The sequence below is a fragment of the Capricornis sumatraensis genome, chromosome X (genome assembly GCF_032405125.1).
Source record: "Capricornis sumatraensis isolate serow.1 chromosome X, serow.2, whole genome shotgun sequence".
In the NCBI taxonomy this organism is placed as follows: Eukaryota; Metazoa; Chordata; class Mammalia; order Artiodactyla; family Bovidae; genus Capricornis; species Capricornis sumatraensis.
In genome coordinates, this window is record NC_091092.1 from 68,497,495 (window position 1) to 68,509,900 (window position 12,406).

The 12,406-nt window shown below is 40.7% G+C and overlaps 1 pseudogene; it reads left to right on the forward strand.

Moving 5' to 3' along the window:
• The first annotated feature begins 2,831 nt into the window (after positions 1-2,831).
• LOC138071740 (F-box/WD repeat-containing protein 7 pseudogene) lies at positions 2,832-4,504 on the forward strand (annotated as a pseudogene).
• Positions 4,505-12,406: the final 7,902 nt, after the last annotated feature.

The following is a 12,406-nucleotide window of genomic DNA, read 5'->3' on the forward strand; positions in this document are numbered from 1 at the left end:
TTGGAAGTAATAGCCACAACAGTCAGACAAGAGAAAGAAATAAAATGAATCCAAATTGGAAGACAAAACTGTAACTATTAGGAGATGACTTAATACTTTGTATAGAGAAACGTAAAGCCTCCATTCAAAAAATGTTAGAACTCATAAATTAATTTAGCAGAATTGAAAGATGCAAGATTGATATAGAGAAAGCTCTTGCTTTTCTATGCATGAATAATAAAATATTAAAAGTATAAAATTTAAAAATCCAGCTTAAAATCACATCAGAAAGAATGAAGCAACAACAAAAAAAGAGTTCCCTAAGGAGGTGAAAGACCTATACTCTGAACAGTATAGAAAATTGATGAAGAAATTTGAAGATTCTATAATGAAATGGACAGACATCCAATGGTATTGGAATGGAAGGATTCATGTTTTTAAAATGTTCATACTACCCAAAGTAATCTACTGATTTAATGGAATCCCTATCAAAATATCCATGACATTTTTCACAGAAGTATAACAAATAATCCTAAAATTCAGATGGAACTACAAAAGACACAGAATTGCAAAATGAACTTGAGAAAAGGGGAGAAAGTTAGAGTTCTAACCCTCTGGGACTGCAGAATATAAAACAAATCTCTAGTAATCAAAATAGCATGGTACTGGCACAAAAGCAAATATATAGATCAATTGAACAGAATACACAGCCCAGAAGTACCCATGCACCAATGGTCAACTAATCCATGACAAAGTAGGTAAAAATATGGAAAAGAGTGTCTCTTCTACATGTGGTGTTAAAACAACAACAACCTGGACATTGGAGGGAGGGAGACAGCAAAGTGATCTCCGGTGGCTACTGCTGCTGTGGCCACCTCGGAGAGCGTAAGAGCCAAGGAGCATCTGAGAGACCCAGAGCCCATGCACTGGCTGCAGCCAAGACCTCTGCATTAACCTGGGCCAAAGGCAGCCGTGGTCACCCCTCCTCTCCCTCCCTCACCTTTCTGGTGACTGAGCCGGAACCTGTGGCTGGAGACAGGGAAGTGGCCAGGACTAGTTGGCTGCTCCAAGGTGAGAGGACACTGAGGAGGGGCCAGAGCTTCTGTTCCTCCCGGGGCATGGGGTGAGGGGCTTCCAAGGTGGAGGGAGGAGGTCCCAGCCACAGTGACACGTTCGGGAGCTGGGAGCTGGGGCAGCACCAAGCAGAGCCAGCACTCCCCACCTCACTGCCGCTCAGTTCACAGTCTCCCTCGCCCTGATGTCCAGGTTGTTGTTGTTTTAACACCACATGTAGAAGAGACACTCTTTTCCATTATATATTCTTGCCTACTTTGTCATGGATTAGTTAACCATTGGTGCATGGATACTTCTGGGCTGTGTATTCTGTTCAATTGATCTATATATTTGCTTTTGTGCCAGTACCATGCTATTTTGATTACTAGAGATTTGTTTTATATTCTGCAGTCCAGGAGGGTTAGAACTCTAACTTTCTCCCCTTTTCTCAAGTTCATTTTGCAATTCTGTGTCTTTTATAGTTCCATCTGAATTTTAGGTTTATTTGTTATACTTCTGTGAAAAATGTCATGGATATTTTGATAGGGAGTCCATTAAATCCAGTAGATTATATGGGTAGTATGAACATTTTAAAAAAATATGAATCCTTCCATTCCAAGAACATTGTCTTTCCATTTCATTACAGAAGCTTCAAATTCCTTCATTAATTTTCCATACTGTTCAGAGTATAGGTCTTTCACCTCCTTGCTGCTGCTGCTGCTGCTAAGTTGCTTCAGTCGTGTCTGACTCTGTGCGACTCCATAGATGGCAGCCCACCAGGCTCCCCCGTCCCTGGGAATCTCCAGGCAAGATCACTGGAGTGGGTTGCCATTTCCTTCTCCAATGCAGGAAAGTGAAAAGTGAAAGTGAAGTTGCTCAGTCGTGTCTGACTCTTAGCGACCCCATGGAATGTAGCCCACCAGGCTCCTCCATCCATGGGATTTTCCAGGCAAGAGTACTGGAGTGAAGTGCCATTGCCTTTTCCGTTCACCTCCTTAGGGAACTCTTTTTCTTGTTTCATTCTTTCTGATTCTATGCAGGGGGCCATAACATCTCGCCCCCGAGTGTAATAGCTGGGGCTTCAAGCTAGGCAAACGCCCCCTGATGGAGGGGCGGGGGTGGGAACCCCGATGTGAAGCAGCATCTGGGGCAGTGGGGACAGCAGGACTGGTACTGCAGTCCTTTCCTTCCCTCCCCCCTGCCCTTTGACCCCTCGGGGGTCTTCTTTCTGGGCCAATCGCCTGACTCCTGGCTTCTTGGCTTGACTCAGGAAGGAGTTCTTAGCGCTCCCTCCCTGCTCTAGCCCCGAGGGCTGTGGTGCTGGGGTGGGGGGACCCAGGGGGGGAGGCTGCAGCCTCCACCCAGAAAAAACTAGAAAACAAAAATCCGGAGCCTCCCAAACGTGACTGTTGGGGAGAGTGGCCTGGGACGGTACCCAGCTTGAAGAGACCCAGGAAGAGGAAAAGAGGAGGTAAGCAGGGCCCCAGCCACCTCTGTGGAAGAGACCCGGGTGGCCCGGATTGGTGATCCCAGCCCCACTTCGTGCTCAGTAACACAGTGGAGCTGCCGAGGCTGCTGCCTGGGTCCCAAGAAGGACAGGAAGCACCCCATTTTCTCAGCACCACTGGTTCTTCTCTAAATTGGAGTCTCAACCATCAGAGAGATTTATAAAAGGCTATGAAATATTTTGAATACTTCCTTAGGATAAATTGCCAGAAGTGGGTGAGAGGAATGTGAAAACCTTTGCATCTTCTGATAGTCTAGCCAAAGTCCAAGAAGTAGCAAGCTGGCTTTTGGAAATGAATCAAGAATTGCTCTCTGTGGGCAGCAAAAGACAACAAACTGGAGGCTATCTGAGAGGTAACCCTTCCTCAAGTCAGGCAGATGAGGAGCAGATGAATCATGTGGTGGAAGAGGAAGAGCCACAGTAGCAGCAGCAGCGGCAGCAGCAGCAGCAGCAACAGCAGCAGCAACAGCAGCAGCAGCTCAGACACCAAGAGGCAGAGCACATTGTGAGGAATGGTGAAGTCGTTGAAGCAGAATCTAGGCCTGGACACCAAAATGATTCTCAGCAAGGACAGCTGGCAGGAAACAACAACTGGTTTATTTTGGTAGATGAAGACTCCTCCAGAAACCAGGAAGAACAGGAGGAAGAGGAAGAAAATGCTGTTGAACAAGATGAGGAGGATGAGGAGGAAGAAGAAATGGACCAGGAAAGTGATGATTTTTTATCAGTCTGATGACAGCAGCAGGGAAGATGAACATACATATAGTAACAGTGTCACAAACTCTAACAGTATTGTGGACCTGCCTATTCACCAACTCTCCTCCGAGTTCTATACAAAGACAACAAAAATGAAAAGAAAGTTGGACCATGGTTCTGAGATCTGCCGTTTTTCTTTGGGAAAGTAACCATGCAAAGTCTCAGAATATACAAGTACCACTGGGCTTGTACCATGTTCAGGAACACCAACAACTTTTGGAGACCTGAGAGCAGCCAATGGTCAAGGGCAACAATGACATGGGATTACTTCTGTGCAATTACCTACAGGCCTCCAGGAATGGTTGAAAATGTTTCAGAGCTGGAGTGGACCAGATAAATTGCTTGGTTTAGATGAACTTATTGATAGCTGTGAACATAGTATGTAAAATATATGATGCAAGTGATAGAATCCCAGTTTCAATGAGACTTCATTTCCTTGCTCCCTAAATAGCTGGCACTTTATGCACTTTAATTCCCGGAACCTGAAGACCTGCTACAAGCAGCTCAGACTTGTCTTTACTGGAGAATATTGGCTGAAGACAACTTTATCTGGAGAGAAAAATGCAAAGAAAAGGGTATTGATGAACAATTGTACATCAAGAGAAGAAAAGTAATACAAGGAGGTTTCATTCATAGTCCATGGAAAAGTGCATACATCAGACAGTGCAGAATTGATACTAACTAGAGGCGAGGAGAATGCAGGTCTCCTAAGGTGCTGAAAGGACATGATGATCACGTGATCACATGCTTACAGTTTTATGGTAACTGAATAGTTAGTGGTTCTGATGATAACAATTTAGAAGTTTGATCAGTAGTCACAGGCAAATGCCTGAGAATATTAGTGGGACACACAGGTGGAGTATGGCCATCACATATGAAATCCACATATCATAATTAGTAGATCTACAGATTGGACTCTCAAAGTGTGGAATGCAGACATGGGAAAATATATACACACCTTATATGGTCATACTTCCACTGTGCGTTCTATGCATCTTCATGAAAAAAAGAGTTGTTAGTGGTTCTCGAGATGCCACCCTTAGGGTTTGGGATATTGAGACAGGCCAGTGTTTACATGTGTTGATGGGTCATGTAGCAGAAATCTGCTGTGTTCAATATGATGGCAGGAGGGTTCTGAGTGGAGCATATGATTTCATGGTGAAGGTGTGGGACCCAGAGACATCACTTTGCCAACAAAGGTCCTTCTAGTCAAGGTTATGGTTTACCCAGTAGTCATTATGGATGTGAGAGTTAGATTATAAAGAAAGCTGAGCACTGAAGGATTGATGCTTTTGAACTGTGGTGTTAGAGAAGACTCTTGAGAGTCCCTTGGACTACAAGGAGATCCAACCAGTCCATCCTAAAGGAAATCCATCCTGAATATTCATTGGAAGGACTGATGCTGAAGCTGAAACTCCAATACTTTGGCCACCCAATGCGAATAACTGACTTATTTGAAAAGACCCTGATGCTAGGAAAGATTGAAGGTGGGAAGAGAAGGGAATGACAGAGGATGAGATGGTTGGATGGCATCACTGACTCAGTGGACATGAGTTTGAGTAAACTCCAGGAGTTGGTAATGGGAAGGGAGACATGGCATGCTGCAGTCCATGGGATTGCAAACAGTCAAACCTGACTGAGCAACTGAACTGAACTGATTCCTAGGAATATCTCTGGACCTGTTGTGGGCAGTGTGAGATCAGCTCAGATTCAGATTTGGCCTTACTCTAATTTGTACTTGCTTCCAGAGTCAATAATTGCCCCCATAGTCCACAGTCTCAGGCTAATTGTGGCAGTTTAATCTGCTGCCCCTGTGGCTGCTGGAGTTCATTCCCTTCTACTTCTTTGGTCACACAACCCCAGGTATTGTGCTTTGGTTTTGTGGCTGCCTCTGCTTGTAGGGTACCTTCTGGTTTCTCTTCACTGCACAGACAAGAGATGAGGCTTATTAGAGCTAATTTGCTCAGTCAAGTGGGGAGAGGTGGTATGACAGCCACAATTAGGATGTAGTAGGGACTGCATGTGGCATTAGATATCTGCCAGATTTTTTACAGTCTGAAGGAGGTTGTGCACTTCCCTCAAGGGACTAGCCTAGAGTCATGGGTTCCTAGGTTGATCCAAGTTGATAAGGCTCTTGGCAAGGTGTGAGCCCTGTGCCCATTCACAGCTTGGTGGCAGCTGCCACCTCTGGGGTCAGGACTGTAGTGGCAGCATTTTGCCCACTGCCTCAGGCACTCTACCTGGGTTTGGCAATGACTACTGGCTTATGTTTCCCCATCTGAGGTAGTAAACTGCAGTTGAATCTAGTCCCACCACTGGTGCTCCTGCCGGCTTTGTTGACCACCACTGGGGGCACAGCTGCTCTTTGCAAGCATGTGGTATTAGAATGTACCAACAGCAATGATCTCTTGCCTCTCTGGGAGGTCGAGGCTTTTCTCTGGATTCCTTCAGCTGTGTCATACTAGCCTCCTCAGAGTATCTTCATGGGAGTCAACTGCAGTCCTCTCCCTAGGCCCTACCCCCAAAGCCTGAGCCTGATCACCCTGCCCCTACTCACTACTGTAGGCATGAGCATGTAAGCCTTTTCTTGACTGGGAAGTCCTGTTAATTGTGAATTCTTTTTGCTTTGCCTTCTGAACACCTGTTGCTATGCTCCCCACTGAAATTCCCAAGTTCCTTCCTATCCCCACCCATGTGGGGATCTGTGAGTGTGTGGAAACTTTTCAGGACTCCCTTCTGGGAGCACAGTTCTCTGTCCTAAAATCTTTTATCTCTCTTTTTAAAATCTTCATCTTTTGCCCTTCCTCATTCTAAGGAGATTGGCTTGCCTTTTTGAAGTCTGGTTTCTTCTGCCTTGTTCAGAAGGTGTTCTGTAGCTGTTGCATATGCAGATGAAGATTTGATGTATTTGTGGAGAGGGAGATGATCTCCCTATCTTATTCCTCCACCACCTTGGAAGTCCTCTCTAGATTTATTCTTGATGTATTTGTCTGTAGACTTTTTAATGATGGCCATTATGACTGGTGTGAGTTGATTTTCACTGTAGTTTTGATTTGCAATTCTCTAATAATTAGCAATATTGAACATTTTTCATGTGTCTATATATTTTCTTTGGGAGAAGAAATGTTTATCCCTTCTTTAAATTTCCACTAAGAAGGAGAACCACAGATGAAGTTTGGATGAGCAAATATGGATGGAGAAGTGGATCCTTTTATTGATAGTTATGGGAGTTTGCTGCTCAGATCTCACTTGGAGATCCTGCTGTGAGCAGTGTAGTCACCTGACAGTTTCTAGCTGTTGCAAATTTGAAATCCACCAGTGTGGAATCTGTGTCCGCACTCTCACTAGACTGCTCCCAGCCAGTAATTGAGCACCATGGAAGCACTAAGACCAGAATATTCCTGCCCAACACAGAATCCTGTGCTCCTCATTAGCCTAGTTGAAACTTTCTCTGAGCTATAGTGCAGTGTGGCTCTTCCTACTCATCTCTCCTTTCTTTCTGTTTTCCTTTCATAGCAGCCAAAACTGCATGGTAGTTTAAAGGCGCTCCCCAGCTACTCCTGCTCCCCTTTCCTTTTCTTCTCACCAGTGTTTCCCTCAATAAGTCTTTTATACTTCTCATTATATTTTAGCATTTGACTCCTTGTGAGTTCCTGGAGCTTTAGGGGAGGAGGCCAGAATGACATTTAAGGTATAGGGTAAGCAATATAAGTGCCATTTACCAACTCTTTTGGAAGTATTTTATCAAAAAATATGGCTTGATTTGTGCATGCTAGCTGAATATCAGTACAGGGTCTGAACTTCATTCTTGTCCCTCATCTATTCATTTCTTGAAACATCATTCCTCCTTTATTGGTAGGTTTATTTATGTGAATTATATATATTCATGTGAATTATATATATATATAATGCCATTTAAAAAAATACTATAGCTCATACACCATATACTCTCTTCTGCACCTTGACTTTTTCACTTATATTTATACTGGACATGTTCCCAGCTCACTACATAGAGAGGTAACATTCTTTTTCACATCCATATGACATTTCCATGAGAAGTATTTTTATATATCAACCAATCACTTATTGATAGATTGGATTGTTTCTAAACTTTCTGTATTTACAATGTCTAAATGAAAAACCTTTTATGTGTCATTTAGAGCACATGTAAATTTATAAAATGGGCTATAAAAATGATACCTATTTAAGAATTAGATTTGAAATCTAGTAATTTCTAAGAAAATGGAAGTCAGTATAATAATAAAAGGACAGAAAGCAGACTGGGTAAAGTGAAGGAAGTCACCAAATTTTTATCTGTCTGTGGCCACCATCAGGTGGCCAAAGTATTGGAATTTCAGCTTTGGTCTCAGTCCTTCCAGTGAATATTCAGGACTGATTTCCTTTAGGATTGACTAGTGGGCTTTCCTTATAGTCCAAGGGATTCTCAAGAGTCTACTACAACACCACAGTTCAAAAGCATCAATTCTGTGCTCAGCTTTCTTTCTAGTCCAACTCTCACATCCATACATGACTACTGGAAAAATCATAGCTTCGACTAGATGGACCTTTGCTGGCAAAGTAATGTCTCTGCTTTTTAATAAGCTGTCTAAGTTGGTCATAGCTTTTCTTTCAAGGAACAAGGGTCTTTTAATATTGTGGCTTCAGTCACCATATATAGTGATTTTGGATCTTAAGAAATTATTTCACAGTTTCCATTGTTTCCCCATCTATTTGCCATGAAGTGATGAAACCGGATGCCATGATCTTAGTTTTCTGAATATTGAGTTTTAAGTCAGCTTTTTCACTCTCCTCTTTTACCTTCGTTAAGAAACTCTTTAGTTTCTCTTTGCTTTCTGCCATAAGTGTGGTGTCATCTTCATATCTGAGGTTATTGGTATTACTTCTGGTAATCTTGATTCCACTCTGTGCTTCATCTACCCAGCATTTTATATGATGTACTCTGCATATAAGTTAAATAAGCAGGGTGACAGTATTCATCCTTGCTGTACTCCTTTCCCAATTTTGAACCAGTCCACTTTTCCATGTCAGGTTCTAACTGTTGCTTCTTGACTTGTATACAGGATTCTCAGGAGGCAGGTAAAGTGGTCTGGTACTTCCATCTCTTTTAGAATTTTCCATAATTTGTTGAAGTCTTTAGTGTAGTCAACTAAGCAGAGATAAATATTTTTCAGGAATTCTCTTGCTTTTTCTATGATCCAATGGATGTTAGCAGTTTGATCTCTGATTCCTCTGCCTTTTCTAAATCCAGCTTGTACATCTCTAAGTTCTCAGTTCACATACTGTGGAAGCCTAGCTTGAAGAATTTTGAGCATTGCCTTGCTAGCATGTGAAATGAGTGCTATTGTGTGGTAGTTTGAGCATCTTTGATATTCCCTTCTTTGGGACTGAAATGAAAACTGATCTTTTCCAGTCCTGTGGCCACTGCTGAGCTTTTTAAATTTTCTGTCATATTGAATGCAACACTTTGACAGCACCATCTTTAGGATTTGAAATAGCTCAGCTGGAATTCCATCACACCCACTAGCTATTTTTGTAATGAGGCCCACTTGGCTTCAAACTCCAGTATGTCAGTTTGTAGGTGACTGATCAGACCATTGTGGTTATACAGGTTATTAAGATATTTTAAAAATAGTTCTTCCATTTATTCTTGACATCTCTTCTTAATCTATTCTGTTTCTGTTAGGTCCATACCATTTCTGTCCTTTATTGTGGCCGTCTTGGCATAAGCTACTCAGTTCATGGTATTTTTATTATAGAAATCTGAACAGATTGTCTCTTTGTATGTATGTCTATATGCATGCATGGATGCATGCATGTATCTTTCCTTCCACATGCATTTCCCCTCTCCAGAAGGACTATGAAAAACATATTCATAGGAATCTGTATAATGATTGATAAGCACGTTTTATCTTCCTATGGTCACTTGCAGTTTATCATTAAATAAAATAATAAACTAAACAAATAATTTCTTTTTATTATTTTTTTTTACTTTTTAAAATTGGTTTATTTTAATTGGAGGCTAATTACTTTACAATATTGTATTGATTTTGCCTTACATTGACATGAATGCTCCATAGATATAAACGTGTTCCCCATCTTGAAACCCCTCCCACCTCCTTCCCCGTACCATCCCTCTGGGTCATCCCAGTGCACCAGCCCCAAGCATCCTGTATCATGCATCGAACCTGGACTGGCGATTCTTTTCACATATGATAATATAAATGTTTCAATGCCATTCTCCCAAATCATCTCGCCCTCACCCTCTCCCACAGAGTACAAAAGACTGTTCTATACATCTGTGTCTCGTTTGCTGTCTTGCATACAGGGTTATCATTACTATCTTTCTAAATTCCACATATATATGTTAGTATACTGTATTGGTGTTTTTCTTTCTGGCTTACTTCACTCTATATAATAGGCTCCAGTTTCACCCACCTCATTAGAACTGATTCAAATGTATTCTCTTTAATGGCAGAGTAATATTCCATTGTGTATATGTACCACAGCTTTCTTATCCATTCATCTGCTGATGGACATCTAGGTTGCTTCCATGTCCTGGCTATTATAAACAGTGCTGCAATGAACATTGAGGTACACGTGTCTCTTTCAATTCTGGTTTCCTCGGTGTGTATGCCCAGCAGTGGGATTGCTGGGTCATATGGCAGTTCTATTTCCAGGTTTTTAAGGAATCTCCACACTGTTCTCCATAGGGTCTGGACTAGTTTGCATTCCCACCAACAGTGTAAGAGGGTTCCCTTTTCTCCACACCGTCTCCAGCATTTATTGCTTGTAGACTTTTGGATCACAGCCATTCTGACCAGAGTGAAATGGTACCTCATTGTGGTTTTGATTAACATTTCTCTGATAATGATGATGTTGAGCATCTTTTCATGTGTTTGTTAGCCATCTGTATGTCTTCTTTGGAGAAATGTCTGTTCAGTTCTTTGGCTCATTTTTGGATTGGGTCATTTATGTTTCTGGAATTGAGCTACAGGAGTTGCTTATATATTTTTGTGATTAATTCTTTCTTGGCTGTTTCATTTGCTATTATTTTCTGCCATTCTGAAGGCTGTCTTTTCACCTTGCTTATAGTTTCCTTTGTTATGCAGAATATTTTAAATTTAATTAGGTCTCATTTGTTTATTTTTGCTTTTATTTCCAATATTCTGGGAGGTGGGTCATAGAGGATCCTGCTGTGATGTGTGTTGGAGAGTGTTTTGCCTATGTTCTCCTCTAAGAGTTTTATAATTTCTGGTCTTACTTTTAGATCTTTAATCCATTTTGAGTTTATTTTTGTGCATGGTCTTAGAAAGTGTTCTACGTTCATTCTTTTAAAGTGGTTAACCAGTTTTCCCAGCACCACTTGTTAAAAAGATTGTCTTTAATCCATTGTATATTCTTGCCTCCTTTGTCAAAGATAAGGTGTCCATAGGTGTGTGAATTTATCTCTGGGCTTTGTTTTGTTCCATTGATCTATATTTCTGTCTTTGTGCCAGGACCATACTGTCTTCATGACTGTGGCTTTGTAGTAGAGCCTGAAGTCAGGCAGGTTGATACCTCCAGTTCCATTCTTCTTTTTCAAGATTTCTTTGGCTGTTCAAGTTTTTTTGTATTTCCATACAAATTGTGAAATTATTTATCCTACTTCTGTGAAAAATACCGTTGGTAGCTTGATAGGGATTGCATTGAATCTATAGATTTCTTTGGGTATTATACTCATTTTTATTATATTGATTCTTCTGATACATGAACACGGTATATTTCTCCATCTACTAGTGTTCTCTTTGATTTTTTCGCCAGTGTTTTATAGTTTTTTATATATGTGTCTTTTGTTTCTTTAGGTAGATATATTCCTAACTATTTTATTATTTTCATTGCAATGGTGAATGGAATTGTTTCCTTAGTTTCTCTTTCTATTTTCTCATTATTAGTGTATAGGAATGCAAGGGATTTCTGTGTGTTGATTTTATATCCTGCCACTTTAGTATATTCATTGATTAGCTCTAGCAATTTTCTGGTGGAGTCTTTAGGGTTTTCTATGTAGAGAATCATGTCATCTGCAAACAGTGAGAGTTTTACTTTTCTTTTCCAATTTAGAGTCCTTTTATTTCTTTTTCTGCTCTGATTTCTGTGGCCAAAACTTCCAAAACTATGTTGAATAGTAGTGGTGAGAGTGGGCACCCTTTTCTTGTTCCTGACTTTAGGGGAAATGCTTTCAGTTTTTCACCATTGAGGATAATGTTTGCTGTGGGTTTGTCATATATAGCTTTTATTATGTTGAGATATGTTCCTTCTATTCCTGCTTTCTGGAGAGTTTTTATCATAAATGGATGTTGAATTTTGTCAAAGGCTTTCTCTGCATCTATTGAATTAATCATATGGCTTTTATTTTTCAGTTTGTTAATGTGGTCTATTAAATTGATTGATTTGCAGATACTGAAGAATCTTTGTACCCCTGGGATAAAGCCCACTTGGTCATAGTGTATGATCTTTTTAATGTGTTGTTAGATTCCGATTGCTAGAATTTTGTTAAGGATTTTTGCATCTATGTTAATCAGTGATATTGGCCTGTAGTTTTCTTTTTTTAGTGGCATCTTTGTCAGGTTTTGGTATTAGGGTAATGGTGGCCTCATAGAATGAGTTTGGAAGTTTACCTTCCTCTGCAAATTTCTGGAAGAGTTTGAGTAGGATAGGTGTTAGCTCTTCGCTAAATTTTTGGTAGAATTCAGCTTTTGTTTGCTGGAAGATTTCTGATTACAATTTCAATTTCCAGGCTTGTGATGGGTCTGCTAAGATTTTCTATTTCTTCCTGGTTCAGTTTTGGAAAGTTGTACTTTTCTAAAAAATTGTCCATTTCTTCCAAGTTGTCCATTTTATTGGCATATAATTGCTATAATAGTCTCTTATGATCCTTTGTATTTTTGTGTTGTCTGTTGTGATCTCTCCATTTTCATTTCTAATTTTACTGATTTGATTTTCTCCCTTTTGTTTCTTGATGAGTCTGGCTAGTGGTTTGTCAATTTTATTTATCCTCTCAAAGAACCAGCTTTTGGCTTTGTTGATTTCTGCTATGGTCTCTTTTGTTCCTTT